The sequence below is a fragment of the Perissodus microlepis genome, chromosome 20 (genome assembly GCF_051167445.1).
Source record: "Perissodus microlepis isolate ML-2025 ecotype Zambia chromosome 20, ASM5116744v1, whole genome shotgun sequence".
Lineage (NCBI taxonomy): Eukaryota > Metazoa > Chordata > Actinopteri > Cichliformes > Cichlidae > Perissodus > Perissodus microlepis.
Genome location: NC_140480.1, coordinates 9,812,008 through 9,828,585, shown reverse-complemented (window position 1 = coordinate 9,828,585; position 16,578 = coordinate 9,812,008). Strand labels below are relative to the sequence as shown.

At 38.8% G+C, this 16,578-nt stretch overlaps 1 long non-coding RNA gene across 1 annotated transcript; it reads left to right on the top strand.

The window, feature by feature from the left end:
• The first annotated feature begins 1,965 nt into the window (after window positions 1-1,965).
• LOC146364108 (uncharacterized) lies at window positions 1,966-2,987 on the top strand. Its single transcript, XR_014798994.1, has 3 exons — window positions 1,966-2,344; window positions 2,422-2,539; window positions 2,671-2,987. It is a non-coding gene; the product is annotated as an uncharacterized LOC146364108 (long non-coding RNA).
• Window positions 2,988-16,578: the final 13,591 nt, after the last annotated feature.

The following is a 16,578-nucleotide window of genomic DNA, read 5'->3' as shown; positions in this document are numbered from 1 at the left end:
CTTATTTAAGATTTATAAAGAAATGCCTCTACCATATGCTGGCATTGTACGCATTGCTCCCATAACATTTTTACTTTATACCATTTTTTTGTGTTAGACCTGTGTCATGTAAAACAGACTATGTTGATCAGGACTGAGAGAGAGATACTTACAATGTTCAGAGACAAGAGAAAGCTGCTGGATGCAGCGATGGAGCTCCTACATATGGTAGGATTTTTTCTCCAATATTGTAAGAATTGACACTATAGAATGACAAGTCATGGTAAAATATGTTCAGTTTTTGTGGTTATTTTGTTCTTATAGTTCTATGTTCAGAGCGTCGACGTAAGTGGTTGGAAATACTGGTATGAGTAACTGACTTTAGAGCAGCTTCATGGAATGTCAATGGACTTAACAACCCTGTTAAGAGGAGTAGAGTCATGTCTAAGATAAAGCGGGAAAAAAATCCAGATTGTGTTTCTCCAAGAAACTCATTTATCTCAAGCAGAGCATGAGAAGTTAAAGAAGTTTGGATTCACAAATACATTTTACAGCTCTTTTAAAACAGGTAACAAAAGAGGAGTTGCGGTATTGATACACAACTCCCTACATTTTGAACTTACCAGACAAAGGATAATGAAGGCAGATATGTGTTAATTCAAGGTAAAATAGAAGGCAAAATGGTAACTCTTCTTTCAGTCTATGTTACGACCCGGCTCAAAAGCCGCAACATAAAAAAGGAGATGAATACCAGAGTATGGGTGAGAAGAGGTTTTATCTTGAAATGGAAAACCAGGTTGGCTAAAATGGCTGATGCCACCAAGGCAAAGACAAGTGAGCTCCCTGGGTAGCTTGCCTCAGGTATGCTTTTATCCACACCTGACTAGGTGTGGCCAATTAGCACCAGCTGAACACACTGAGCAGATTAGAGGCTGCAGAGGGACGTAACACCTCCTCCCTTAAAAGGGTTCCTCTAGGACCCCTAAACAAATTAAAAGTCCCTCTGAAGCCTTGATCCCTCAAAAATAAGTTGGCATCTTTAAGCATGGATGCCCCTACATGAGGATCTGAAGTTGCCACACTGAACACACACAAAAAGTAACATGTGACCAACACAAAGGAGTACAACAGTCAAACCCAAAATGATTATTCAGCCTGTTACAACACAAAATGAAAGCAGCCACGAATAATCACACACAAGTGATCTGTGGTCTCCACCACACAAACGGTCACATATGAGTGGCCCTATACCACAACAAGTTACTTAATCCACAAAGTTCAGTAAAGCAAGCATGCTAGTGACCAACCACAAAATGGAGAGCTATGGCCACACAATGATCACATCAAGGGTGGCTCAGCACCCCACAATGTTATTGCCATCACCTGGCCAACAACACACAAGTGATCCAACAAAATAGCCATATTCCCCACAACACTAAAGGTCACAGCACAAAACACTCACCTCACAAGGATCTCATTAGCATCCATCAACACTGACATATGCACACACACATGGTGTACACACAATGCCAACTTAAAAACAGCCTACCTGCCTCAGCTACAGACCATAATCATGAATGGTCTCAAACCTCCTACCAAGTTTGGTGCCACTGATTTACTATGTGCAACTCTCAGCCTAAAATGCTAAAAAAAAAAAAAAAACTTTACCTGTCTAGTCTTCAGTGGTATACCGGGCTCGAGGCACCTTTAAACGCAAACTCAAGGATAGGCAGCAGACCGGGGTACAGTCTCCCACCAAACCCTGAAGCATACCCCCACCCAGGATAACCACCAAACACAATAAACTAAAACAAAAAAGCAAAACAACAAATAAGTGCTTCGATGGAAGGGCAGCACAGCCACCCAGCTGAAACACACTTACTAAAGGGACGTTGCTCAATCACAGTGAACACCTTCACTCACCCACTTAAAAGCAATACAAAAAACTGATATTCAATCTCCACTAAAATGTCCAAATATTAGTGATGTGACGTTCTGTATCGAGGCTTCGAAGCTTGTGTCGAGTAATGGAGGGGGCGTTTCCGCGATGCGCGTATCGAGGCTTGCTTCATTTATGGGAGGAGCTGAAAATGATGACGTCCGAAGCCTCGCTGCCCGGCTGTACCACGTGACTGGTTCATGAAGTGGTTCGAACTTTGCCGCGAGCTATGACAGAAATATAAACCCCTCAGCCTTCATTCAAAATGTAGGTGTTTGATGGAGAGTTGCGGTTAGTGAGAGTTTGGAGACAGTTTGGAGGTTTATGAGAGTGAGGAGAGAAAGTCAGGAGAGAATGGAGCCAGCTAAGAAGAGGAGGATGTCCTCCCCTGTGTGGGAACATTTTGATCTTATTCCTCCCAACAAGGTATGTAAATTTCTACAGAAGATGTATTTTCATAATACTGATACAATTTATGTTAAGCGGCTTTACTTTTGTACAAGGTGAAGTGTTTGCTATGTGCCAGGGAGCTGGGATATAACAACAACACCTCATCCATGCTTAGGCACTACAGAGCTTTGCATGAGAATAAGGGGAACACCGATTGTGGAGCAAGACCAGGTGAGCCATCAAATGTCATGATAATATAGCATGCCGTAATGTTACTAAATGATATAACAATATTATACAACTGTAATAAGTTACGTGTGTGATATTTATATTTGTGCTTTGTCTTTATTGTCTTTCCTCAGGAGAACAATCTCAAATAGATGAAGACCTGGTTAGCATGGTGATTGAGGACTCCCAGCCATTTAGCATTGTGGAGGACAAAGGATTTAAAAGATTTGTTAAATCATTAAATCCTAGCTATGTTCTCCCCACTAAAAGGTCATAAAAGCAGTGAAAATTTAGTTTTTACAGAATAAAATGTGAACAGGCAGGACTGAGGCCTCAGTCTGTAGCTGTCCATACCTCAACGTTACAAAAGCACAACTACTGTCCACACCCCAACCACACCTCACCTCACAGTAAATGATCATTTCCATTTTAAGCATTTCCAAATAATCATTTTCCATACTGCCAGTATAAATATACTTTACACATTCCTTTTGTTGTTGACATTTACAGGCTGTGTGCAAAAGGCCACACTCTTCAAATTCATGCCAACTAATATTCTTACGTCCAGTAGGTGTCAAGAAGCTTTGCGCTGGGGTGAACCAATTGGATGAAAAGCTTCAGTGCTTCATGAAGCTTCATCTGCCCATCACTACCAAATATCCCAGACGAGCTGCCACTTATGTTACGACCCGGCTCAAAAGCCGCAACATAAAAAAGGAGATGAATACCAGAGTACGGGTGAGAAGAGGTTTTATCTTGAAATGGAAAACCAGGTTGGCTAAAATGGCTGATGCCACCAAGGCAAAGACAAGTGAGCTCCCTGGGTAGCTTGCCTCAGGTATGCTTTTATCCACACCTGACTAGGTGTGGCCAATTAGCACCAGCTGAACACACTGAGCAGATTAGAGGCTGCAGAGGGACGTAACAGTCTACCTACCACCAAATTATGATTTGAATTTATATCACTAAGTGCAGCTCTGAAGAAAGCTAAAGAGAATCAGCTAAATGGACTTGAAAATACACTAAAAGATTTAGAAAACAGACACAAAAAGACTCAATCTGACCAGACCTTGAAACAAATTCAGAAAATTAAAAAACAAATTCTTGATATATATCAGGAAGAAGAAGAGAAAAAAATACAAATTTTTGAGACAATCATATTATGAAACGGGGCCAAGGGCAACAAAATTACTTGCTGGAAAACTTCGTAAAAAGCAAATGACGCATTCTTTATGCTCAGTCCTTGATCCCCAAACTGGGAATTACAAAGTGACCTGGAGGGAATTGACTTGGCATTCCAAACCTATTACAAAATGCTATACACAAAACCTGCACAAGCCAATACAGAAGATATAAAAATGTTTCTTAACTCATTAGATTTGCCATCAATTGGTGAGTGTCAAAATGAATGCCTAACCAAACAGATTCAGAAAGAAGAATTGGAAATGGCCTTAAAGAAACTAAAAAATAACAAAACACCAGGTACAGACGGCCTGCCGGCTGAGTGGTATAAGGCATTTGAGGTGGAGGTGCTTCCAGTTTTGCTAAGGTCATTGAACTGGACATTAGAGAATATGTCCACCCCCCCCATCATGGTCTGAGACAATCATAACAATTATACCTAAAGACGGTAAGAACAAAATGCTGTGCAGCTCATATAGGCCGATATCAGTCCTAAACCAAGATTATAAGCTTTACGCCTCAATTATATTTAATAGGCTAAACTCGTTCATCCCAGATTTGATTGATGAAGATCAAACTGGATTTGTTGAGGGCCGGCAAACCCAAGACAACATAAGACGCTCTCTCCACATAATCAGTAATATAAGAGAAAATAATCATAAAGCGGTACTAATTAGTCTGGATGCCGAAAAGGCCTTTGATTGCGTCAGCTGGACGTATTTGTTTTTGGTCCTAGAAAGATTTGGTTTTGCTGAAAACTCCATTAACAGTATTAAGACATTATATTCAATGCCTACAACGAGAGTCATGATAAATGGACGAGTCACGGACCGTATAAAGTTGGAAAGATCTACTCGTCAAGGTTGTCCCTTGTCTCCGACTCTTTTTGCTCTTTACATTGAACCTTTAGCACAGGCAATATTCATGGGGTCGTAGTTAATTCAAGAGAACACAAAATAGCATTATATGCTGATGATGTCCTTTTGTACTTGTCGAATCCAGACCAGTCCATCTGGACCCTTTTAGATTTGCTGGGAAGGTTTGGGATGGATTCTGGTTACAAACTCAACATGGGAAAAACAAACTAAACAAACTAAATCGTTAGATGACTTGTATAAAAAAAACTTTGAGCCCGTGAACCAAAAGATTAAAGAGGACCTCACTCAATGGTCAACACTTGTTTTTGATTTTAGTGCGAGAATGGAGGTCATTAAAATGTCAGTCCTACCCAGACTACTGTATCTGTTTATGTCTCTACCTATCAAAATCCCCAAATCTCAGTTCCATGACTGGGACAAACAAATATCTCGATTTATTTGGAGGGGGCGGAAACCTAGAATTAAATATAGCACATTATTAATCCATAAAGATAAAGGCGGCTTCTCCCTCCCAAGTCTCCGAGATTACAACCTTGCTGCTCAACTCAAAATAATTATACAATGGTGCGATGACACTTATGGGGCCCCGATGGAAAGACATTGAGAATATGGGTGGGGTCATTCCAATACAAGCCTTGATAGGAGATCAGAAGCTGGCAACAGCCTACCAGAAAGAACTGAACCCTTTCGCATCTTTTACATTGCTTATCTGGTTTGAGTTAGTGAAAGAACTAAATCTAAGGAACCACATTCAAGTACTTAAATGGGTGGCTTATGACTCTGAGTTTAAACCAAACCAATTGGATTTACAATTTAAGAACTGGTCACATAAAGGCATTAATGTGTACTGTAAGATACTGGATAAGAATGGCCTGCAAAGTTTTCAAACATTACAAGAAAAATATGAGCTAGGAAAAAGTGATTTTTTCAGATACCTACAATTACGGCAATATTTGTCCTCAAAAGTGACTAAAGAAATTAATACACAACCCAATGAAATAATTAATCTGATTTTACAAACATACTTTAAGGGATGTAAGTCAGTTATCTCTAAACTCTACCAGGGCATATTGAAAAGTAGGGGAACTTCAACAGATTATATAAAGGAAAGATGGGAGAGAGAGTTGTCCTCAGTTATAACTTCTGAGCAATGGGACAATATGTGTGAGACTGCTATTTCAACCTCATCCTCTGCATACTGGCGAGAATTTCGTTGGAAAAACTTCGTACGATTTTTCATAACACCAAAACAACAAACACAGGGAAATTCTTAATGCTGGAGGAGCTGTGGGGAAACTGTTGCAAACCATACCCACATATTCTGGTCGTGTCGAAAACTTTCTAAATTTTGGGAAGATGTTATATCAAAGATAGAACAGACTATAGGCTTTAAATCAAAACAATGGCCTGTCATAACATTTTATTTAGGAGACTTACCCGAAGAATTAACAAGCAATGACAAATATCTCCTGAAGATTCTTACTGCTGCAGCAAAAAAAAGCAATTACTCGTAAGTGGCTCTGTACTGACCCCCCTGTTCTGGACGACTGGTTGAGCGTTCTTGAGGAGATTCATAAAATGGAAAAACTTACCTTTTTGTTAAGGCTGCAAGCTAATATTTATACCACAAGATGGGACAAGTGGTTGAAATATATCCGAAATTAGAATGTTTTTTTTAAATTAATTAATTAATTTTTTCTTTCTCCTGTTTGTGCCTACCCACATCTATATAAACTTCTGCATGCCTCTCCTAGGCTGCTCTTACATCTGTAGATGTGCTGTCAATTCATGAATATAAAGTAATGTTCTCACTGCCAGAATTGCTTTGTGGGAAAAAGTTGTGCTTTTCAGTCGACTGCTCGTTTTGTTATTGTTGTTTTCGGTTGTTTGTTGTTTTCCTTTTCTGTTGTAAAAAATATGTAAAACCTTTATTAAAAACTAAGTAATAATAAAAAAAATGTAGTAACATGCTGCATCAAAACCTAAAATAACACAATGAAAAGCTTAGAAGAGACGTGCTTGATAGATTGAGAATTTTAAATTTTGTAACATGACATTAACTAATAAACTACTGCTTTGGAAATATGAAAACAAATTTAATTTTAATTCAGTTTCTCCAGCTGTCCTTTTTTGTGATAGTAACTGTATAGTATACTCTTTGCAAAGACTAGATTCGTCATCTGAAAACATCTGCTTAGCTTCTGCGTCCAAGCTGTAGAGACAGTTGTCATTTCTACTAATGATCCTCATCATCAGACAGGTCAGTTTGACACTGAGGTTGGTGTTTACTGTGTGTCCATGGAGAAATCACAGAGTCACATTTTGATGACTTGAATCCAAAGTAACAACTGTACTTGAAATGGTCCAGAGGTGCAGAAGAAGATGATCTTGAAGCAGAAATTGGTCATATATAAGTCACATATATTACAGGCCCAGAACTAAATATCCCATTGAGAACACTTATGGCACATGTTTTTTAAATTAACTTTCTAATACAATTTTAACAGCTTCAGATAACTATAGCGGCGTCTGACTTGACCTGCTTTCACCAGTATGACATATGACTTTAGTTGACTTGCATACCTCTGCTTTCCTTTATACTGCCAGTGACAACAGGGTGCAGGTACAGTATGCACACTGTTATTTTAAGTATAGGCTAAGATCCAAAATTTAGCTTTCCAAACAAGTAGAGAAAGAAGGCCAAATTGTGTTGCTGCTCTCCTCTGTTTTGGGATGCAATATGTGGTTTGTTGGACAGCTCCTGGAGCACAGATTAGGCTTGTGCTCCAAAATCCTGTCAGTAAAATGGTCTGCCTTCACAGCACAGTGCTGAGGTACAGACTGCAGATAGGATTTGTGGGGTTATGAGGAATCACATCAATAGTCTTTTTTCACTCTGAATATGAATCAGACTTTTTTTTAAAAAAAACTCTGAAGGTGTTTGGCAGCATGTGTATTTTGCTGTGGCTGGACAAATACTGCACCACAGGAACAGTAATTGTAATATGACTAATAAAGTAGTTGACCTACAGCATTTTATTTTAAGCTTCATTTGTGCCTTCATTCTTTACTTTATGAAACTTCAACAACTGCTATAATGGCTGCAAGGAAGAAACAGGGGGAGAAAGCACAAACAGGAACTAATCAGTGCACCATGTCATAGTAAAGGATAGTAAAGCTACAGCTTTCGTTTTTTTAAATAAACTACAGTATTTCCCAGCAAACATCACTCACACAGGAGTTAATGGTGCTAGCCCCCTAACTAACCCTTTAGGGTAGCATACTCTGGATTGAATGTGTGCATTTACTTTTGAATTGCAAAAGTCTGTTCCATAAGGAGCTCTTTTAACCTGATTAATGTGTTTTATGAGTTTCATTGACAGAAATATCATGCAAAAAAGTGAAAGGATCCATGTGTTGCTAGCATAATGGTACCTAGCCAAAACCATCCAATCAACAAATATTAACAAAAGACAAGAAATGAACACCAAGTGATGATATAGTGAACAACACAGTATTTTAATTTATTCCTGTAGAACTGGAACATTCATAAATTTCCTTTGAAGGTCAGTGAATAGGAGACGTTATCATTAATCACTCTTACTTGCTAGTTTTAAATGATTCTGCTAAAGAACATTGGGCCCATTTTTTCTTTTTCTTTCTTCTTCTTTTTTTTTTTGAACAAAAATGTAAAATTGGCCACATAAAGACATTTAAATATTTGGAGTTGTTCAAAGGTCAAAGCTACTCTGGCTGCATGCTATCTTTGGACTACAACATGCCCCGAGCCTCGAACGAAACTGATCTTATGCGACTCACACAAAACACACAATGGTTCCAATATGTTGGGCTGTGAAATTATTAATGGTGTTGATCTTCTTGATCAAAAAATTCACGGTCAAATATAATCAGTGGGCCTCCTAAGCTATTAGCTTATCCTGCCTGCCATCCACTTTCTCATTCAAGTTTCTATTAATGGTGAAATGATGTTCAGCGAACCTGCATATTAAAAGTCTCCTTGTCGTTAATTACTATGCAGGGGGAGATCAATCCAAACTACAGTCAGTTTAATGAGGGATTGCTGTTTGGACTGTAGTAAAACAAATTTATTTTGGAATAGCTTCAACAACCACTTATTGATGAGGGCTTGTTGTTTTCATAGAGGAGTGACTGCCTTGTTAAGTGCTATGGGAGATGTCGGGCTGGAGAAGCAGATTGTGTTTCAGTCACTCAAATCAAGGCTTCATTTGTACAATGATCATGTGACCATCAGCTTGTTAAGGCGGACCTCTCTCAGACCCCTGAACAAAAGAGGTGTCGCCGATAACAGTGAAAGGCGCAGGGTCTCTGAATCATCGGATTACTTTGACATCACGGCTGCTGTCTTTTCGTTTCTTCCAACAGATGCGACTAATGCATTTTCTCACCCATGTTTGATACATTTTCTAATGGCCTCAGACTGCCCCATTTCTTTTGGTGTGCTTTTACTTTCTTCCTGTTCAGGCAGTAATGAGAAAAAATAGCTCCTGCAGCACTGCCCCAATGACTGTGAATAGGAAAAGATGGAAAGGTGACTATAAGAGAGCACCGCAAGAAAATTCAGTTGGGGATAATGGGTCCATTTTTCTCTGTGGGATTATCCGTCTTTATAAAATAAAGTTTATTTCTCGTGAAAATAACAGCCAAGAATCAAGCAAACGAAAGGTTCAATAGATTAGTGCAGCCCTGTCAGTGTTGGTGATGCAGCTCCAGGTTGCACATTGTATACTTTACAAGATTAAGTCTTTGTGTGATGCCTAGCTGTGGGCAAGTTTTAACTGCAGTCCCATTTCATTCTCACAGCACTGAACAGCTCATAGTATGAACACAGTTCCTCAAACTTGCGCCCTAAATTTTCAGAGTAATAACTAAGTTGGAACTAGCGCACGTCTGGCGCAATGGAAGGAAAACAATCACTTGACGGAGGCCAAGCGCATCGATGGGTTTCTCTACAGAGCAGCTTTTTCAATATGTAAAGCTCATGTAAATGTAGGATTTGTCACTAGTCATTTGAGGGCGAGCAAGAGTATCGACAGAGTGGCTTTCTGCATCTGCTGGAGCTCCTCTCATTCTGTTAGAGCTTTAGTTTGGTGGAAGTCAGACAGACAGACTTTTTTTCTGTTATCAGCTGGCACTGATATTATTTATTCCCCTCATTTAATTCCCACCCACCCACACACTGTGAATAGGATAAAGCCCACACGCATCAAGCACAAATGGATACATGGAAACCTTCAACCAAAATCCAACAATTTGCAGTGAAACTGCAAGGATTCATAATTAATTTTACACCAAATTGTTTTCTAATGTGCACTAAGGTATTTTTTTCTGGTAATGCAACAGATGAATGCTCTCAATCTTCCATCCAAAGCCTCCAGCTGCAGATTAGGATTTAGCAACGCACTGCCGGTGAAACCCAAGTGCCTGCTGGTGGGGGGAGGGGGACAGGGACACTCATAACATCAATTTTCATTTCCACCTTTTTTATCCAAACAACACCTGTCATTGCATAATGCTCAGCTGGAGAGATATTACACAAACACTGGTGTTATAGAGTTTCTTTTTCCAATTATGAGAGGAGGACTTGGTTTAACTGTCCTCTATTTCTATCTGAGGTGGAGAAACATCATTTAGAGAACGGATCCAAATAATTATCCTACAGCTAAACAACTCCAGAGAGTGCGTGCTGGATGAGCAGAAGCATGAAATAATTTTTAAAGACTTAAAATATCGGCACAGGATGGATCCACAAAATTCAATTTATTACTAAAAAGTGAACACCATAGTAATTACCCATAACAAGTAGGCTCATTTTTACAATTACTCAAGCAAACATGCAAAAGCAGGCGACTGAAAAAATTCATACAAGAACAACAAAGATAAACTCTGCGTGCATAAACCATTTTAAAATACAGTACTCTATTCATGTACAATAACTTTAACAATATTATATATAATATAAGCTAGAAATGGCAAGTTCATGTCCCGCAGTGTTCTGTGGAGCATTGTAGTGCAGAACTATGACTGTCCAGCACATCGTGGAATGGGTGTGAAGGATTGTTTAATATTGCCCATAACTTGCACAGCATCTTTCTTTCTGCCACCGCTGTCTGATTGATATACTAAACAATAGTAGGTAATCGGGCAAACTGGTAAAAATATGTGCCAGTTTTAGTCTGATACTGGTTCTCTGACTTTAAGTAGTTTAAATCAGCAAAAAACCACATTCCTGTCAAGCATTTGTCCATGACACTTTAGTCTCAAATAGGTTGTTTTCGTTTTTTTTTTAATCTTCTAAGCATGTTGAGGCTGAAGCTGTTGGTTGGTTTTGTGGATCACTGGTATTCTCATTAGCCATTAGGACAAAATGCTGGCCCCTGGGCCCTGTGGCAGCAGCGTTGTAGTAGGACTGTCCTCAGTAACTGCAATTATTTCTTGGAATTTAGGAGTTTATCATATAATAATTATAAATCAAAATGAATACATTAAAAAATAAGAACAGATTTTTTGATTTTTAAGCCAAGTTTCCACTGCAACTTAACAAGCGTGTAGCTAGCTTGGCTATTAAGAACATGCAGTAATTTTGGGCTTATGAAAAAGAGAGTTTTGGAGTCACTGTGCGGCTCTACACAGTGTAAAAAAAAAAGCATATTGGAGTATTTTGTTAATGACAAAAGAATAAAATATCGAGGGTGTCATGGTGGCACTGTCGTCCTGGGTTCAAATCCACCATCTGACTGTGAGGAGTTTACTTGTTATCCACATGTTTGTGTTGGTTCTCTCTGGTACTCTAGTTTCCTCCAACAGGAAATGCCTCCAATTCTAAACTGGCCATATGTTTAATGAACCCCCCTCGATAAATGTGAATTTATGTATATTTAGGTGACCTAATTTATATAAGAATTTACCCTTAGTTGTGAAACTAACGATGGGACTCTGGTGCATCTTAATTCTAGCCCCTACTTGTTTTGAAGCTTAACTGGAGTCCACCTGTGCATAATTAAATCCACATTATCAGATATTGGGACAAGCAGTTCTCTTTAGCGCCGGAACAATTTAAAATTCAAAATAACAGTAAAGTTCACAACATGATGTTTCCCAGTGTGACATGAACTACGCTTTCTTGGCACCAGTGCCAAATAACACCTTGTGTGGATCTTTGCATCATTAGTGGTAATGACAGAATTACAATGTTTGAAGATCTAGAATGAGAAGGTGTTGAGCACTCAGCCATTTGGGATGAAGGGCCTTAGCCCAAGAGATACCTATTAATCCAAAGGTCACTATGAATGAGTTTTTTTGTTACATGAATTCACCAATCTGGGCTATTTGAGTGGATAAACGTCACTAAAAAGCACACTGTATTTGTCAAGAGGAACCTAAGTATATTTCAGATGATGAGATGTACAGTAAAGTCTCAGGTTGATGAAAGTAACTCAACTAACAATTTGGCCACAGTTCCCAAAACACTGTGTGTAGGAAACGAGGTGTGGATAATCGCCTCATTAATACCCAGACACAGTGGTGGAAGCATCATGCTGCGGGAATGTGTTTCTGCAGCAGAGCTGCAGAGACTAGTCCGGAGAGGGAAAGATTGATGCAGAAAATAAAGAGCAATTCTGAATCGCTTCCAAAGTGTTCGGTGTCCTCGGGAGAGGGGTGAAGATTTAAATCTAAACAAAAAGGTGACCAAAAGAACACAGCTAAAGAAGACGAGTGGCTTTAGGAAACATCTGTTGAGGACTTGTGGTGGGCCAGAGGTACAAAATACTTAATTTAGTTCAATTCAGTTCAATGTAATTTAATTCATTTTTTGCAAATTCTCATCAGACGCACTGGCAAATAGTTAAACTGAAAGGCTCATAGTGAAAGTTGTCGAATGCATCATTTTTATTATAGTTTCAAATGCTAATTATGTTCCCCTGGGTTTTATTTGACGATAGACTTAAAAGTTGACTATGAATCACTTTAAGATTTGAAAGACTTTAAAGGTAAAATGAAAATTGGTCTCTGGAGAAGTCTTGATACCATTAGAGGTTGCACAGAATCATGGATGACTGGCTCTCCCTTTTTCTTAATGTCAAAGTTTCACTCTTGTGAAGGGGTTTGCAGAGTCATTCTCTGATCCTAATGCCATTATGGTCAAGATGAAAAATAGATTCTTAAATACAGATTACAGAGGCACTGTGATAAATCCCAGGCCAGAATTCAGCTGGGAAACTTTCACCTCTATGTAACCTGCACCTAAGTGGGGAACATTGATTTGTTATAAAAAGCTTCACATACTCTCTCCAACTCTTTTTCCCACTGAGCAGGCTGCAACATGTGCAAGAGATTGGTTTTTTTCAGGTTCACTAGACAAATCCACGGATGTTTGACAACTCAGTATTCTTTGGCTGTCCTGCTGGAGACAAGGTGGCTTTTATCCTTTCTGCTATTGGCAGGTTGGTTGAATGGGGATGTCAGTATCTTCATTTCACCAGCACTTCTGTTCACAACTTGACATCTCATGCTCAGGCTCAAAGATGTTTTTGATATCTGAAGTGGGTGGCGGTCTTAAAGCTCTGTATTTGTGACCATCACAGAATAATCTTCGTAGTGTTAATGACCTTTGTAAGTTAATACTTTAATTCATGGAGACAGATATTAAAAGCTAGGAATATGTGATATGGATTTCATTTGTTGGGGATAATCATCGTCCTCAGATGATGAATCCTAATGATGTGTTAGCCCTGTTCTGGTCAAACGATGGACAGTCAGTCAGTCAGTTTTGAGGAATCATAGCATTTCTACAGTTACACTAAAAGAATAATTGATAAGAAATAATGTGAAAATAATCTAAAATAACTTTTAAATGAGTGATATTTTAATACTATTACCTACTATAAATTCTGCTTGGGACAGTGCCATGAAAAAGTATCTGCCCTCTAGTAGTTTTTACCCATTTTTTTGGAGGGTGGAATCAATTTCACTAGCCACACTCAAGCCTGATTACTGCAAGATCTGTTGAATCAAGACATCACTTAAACAGAACCCGTGTGACAAAGTAAAGTAGATTAATAGATCTCAAAAAACAACAGCACACCATGCCATGAAAAATGGCACCCATGGAAGATTTCCAAGGAGAAAAGCACTGCTGACCAAAAAACCACAACGGCTTGTATTGGACTTATATTTGTCAGAAACATCTTGAGGATCTTAAAGACTTTTGTGAAAATAATCTATGGACTGATGAGACAAAAAGTTAAACTTTCTGGAAGGTTTGACTCGGTTACATCTGGCATAAAACTAATACAGAATTTCATAAAAAGAACAGCGTACCAACAGCCAAACAGTGTGATGGTTTGGGGCTGCTTTGCTGTTTCAGGATGATTTGGTGGAACCATGAATTTTCCTCTCTATCAGAAAATCCTGAAGGAGACTGTCTGGCCATCACCTTGAGCCCTGAAGCTCAAACAAACTCAGGTTATGCAAGATGAGAATGTTCTGAAAAACAGCAGCAAGTCCATGTTTGAATGCCTAAAAAAATTAAACAATAAATGAAGGTTTCGGAGTGGTTTTGTCAAATCAAGTCAGATCCTATTGAAGCTTGCCGTGACCTAAACAGACTCTCCAAAGTGGATGAATTAAAACTATTAAGTAAACAAAAGTGGACCAAAATTCCTCCCTAGTGATAAGAAAAAGAAAGAAAAAGGTCTCGTTCTCATAGCTGGCAAAACCTGTTAAATCATCATTTATTTCTATTAAGAATTAAAAAACATTGTATTTTCCTATATATTTTTGCCTAACCCTTAAACAACTGTACTGACAACAAGTTTCTATAATAATTTTACATTAAATTTTGGTTTAGTGAGGGACACAAACCCCAGTCTTTGGGTGAGTATTTGACCCTTTCATTCTCTACTCTATGTGGGCTTTACGCTTCTTTAACTCTGAGTTGCAAGGCTGTGACATCTCAATATTTTGATATCATAATTTCACACCAAAATTCATCATAAATAAATAACTTAATGTCACGACTGCTAGCCCTAGCTGTACATCATTTTGAATGAAATCGGCTTCTGTGGGCTGTTTTATGGAAGAGGTAATAATCTAAATTCTCGATTTGGAAAACTTCTGAAGTCTCGTTTTAGTTTTTTAGGTTTAGTTTCAATTTGTGGAATCCTGAGAGCCAAGAAAAATCCCCTGTAGTTACCATATGATACCAACATAATCATAATGAGAAACCATCTAAATTGCCAGATTGGGATCCTCTCACTTTCACTTTACTTCTGCTTCAGCCTTGGGGTCCTCTGCGATATTAGTTGGAAGAAATGAATTTCCAACAAAAACGGTTTTGTTACAATATGCTGAATGAAAATATAAAAAGTTTAACAATCCCCCCCCCAAAAGAGCATTTTGAATATTTAATGGCTCAAAAGCAATTTGAGATGCACAGTGGAAGTATTAGCTGAAAGTTGTAGAGGATGCATTTGTGCAGATATTAGGGTCATAAAAATACCAGACTCCGGGACATAAAGGGCAGCATCTAAAACAGCTCACTATTGTGCACAATCAAATTTAAGCATTTAATTGTGTCTTAAATAATGCAGTTAAGCTGCATAACCCTCCACTGTGGATAAAATGATTTGTTCAATTCTTTATGAGCAATGGGAGAGTGAAAGTAGATTGCTGGAGACTATAGGCGTATGATAAATGAAATAAGCTGACTGCATTTCCATTTAGAGCAGACAGAGATTCAAAAAGACAATTCAATAAAACTGACCCTTAGAGACTGGCTTCAGTGAAAAGGAGTCACCATTAATAGAAGAGGTTAACGTTCTCCAAGCAATTATAAGGAAACACAATTACCGTGGTCGTACCTAAACATCGCAAAGCGATAAGGAGATGTGGGATATGCTGATGGAAAGTACATTTTCAAGGTTACAAGAGAACGTCAGGCAAAAGCCTGAAGGGAGGATATAGGGGAAAAAACATAACCAAATGGACTTCAAAGGAGTCAAAGATTATCAAGGTGAAATCCCCGTGCAGGGAGCGAGATATAATTGCTTGTCATTAAAATACAAATTACCACCAAGAAAGAAGCAAGAATTTTGATAAGTGAACTTTATCTGTGTGGCCTTGTTTAATGGATCCTGTGGCACTGATAAAAATGTATGTTGCTCATGAAGAATTAATTTCCACCAAAAGCTGAAAAGGCCATGTTGGAGGGAATGTGGAAAGGGGGGGCAAATGTGCCTTTCCTTGGTTGGAGAGTGTTTACAGTGTTTAAAAAGAATCACACTTTTAACAGCAGCTTTCCTTTTGTGGAGTTTGTCACTTCATTAGCCACTGCCCTGCACCACAAAAGACAGACTCCTCAAGGGCACTGGTCTCCAGTGTGTAGCAATAAATTAAAGAAACCTGACAATTGGTATGAAGTACTATTTTTCTTATACGCCTTTTTAAAACCTCACACATAGTCTAAAATACATCCTTTTAGCAGAAGAAGGCAGCTACCGTCACAGAACAGAATCATGGCAGAAAAATATGTCAGCATGTCCAAACACACTCCCTGAATCTTAATAACCCGCCACTGCTGATCTGGATGTTTTGGTCGGTGGCAGGTTGATGTGGCAGTTCACGCTGTTGCCTCATGGTAAGAAGGCCCTGGGTTCAAATCCAGTCTGGGGAGTTTGCATATTCTCTGCATGGTGTCTGTGTAGATTTTCTTTGGGTACTCCTGCTTTCTCCCAAATAAATGCATGGGGAGTAATTGGCGATTCTAAACTGACCATTGGTGTCAATGTGAATGGTTGTGTGTGTTTGTGAGTTGGTCTTGTGACAGATTGGTAATCACCAGTGCTGCACCAACATTGATCAAATCATTTATTTCTCCTCCCAACCCTGGATTGGATAAGTGGAAGAAAATGGATGGATGGATGGGTGGATGATAGCATCCCT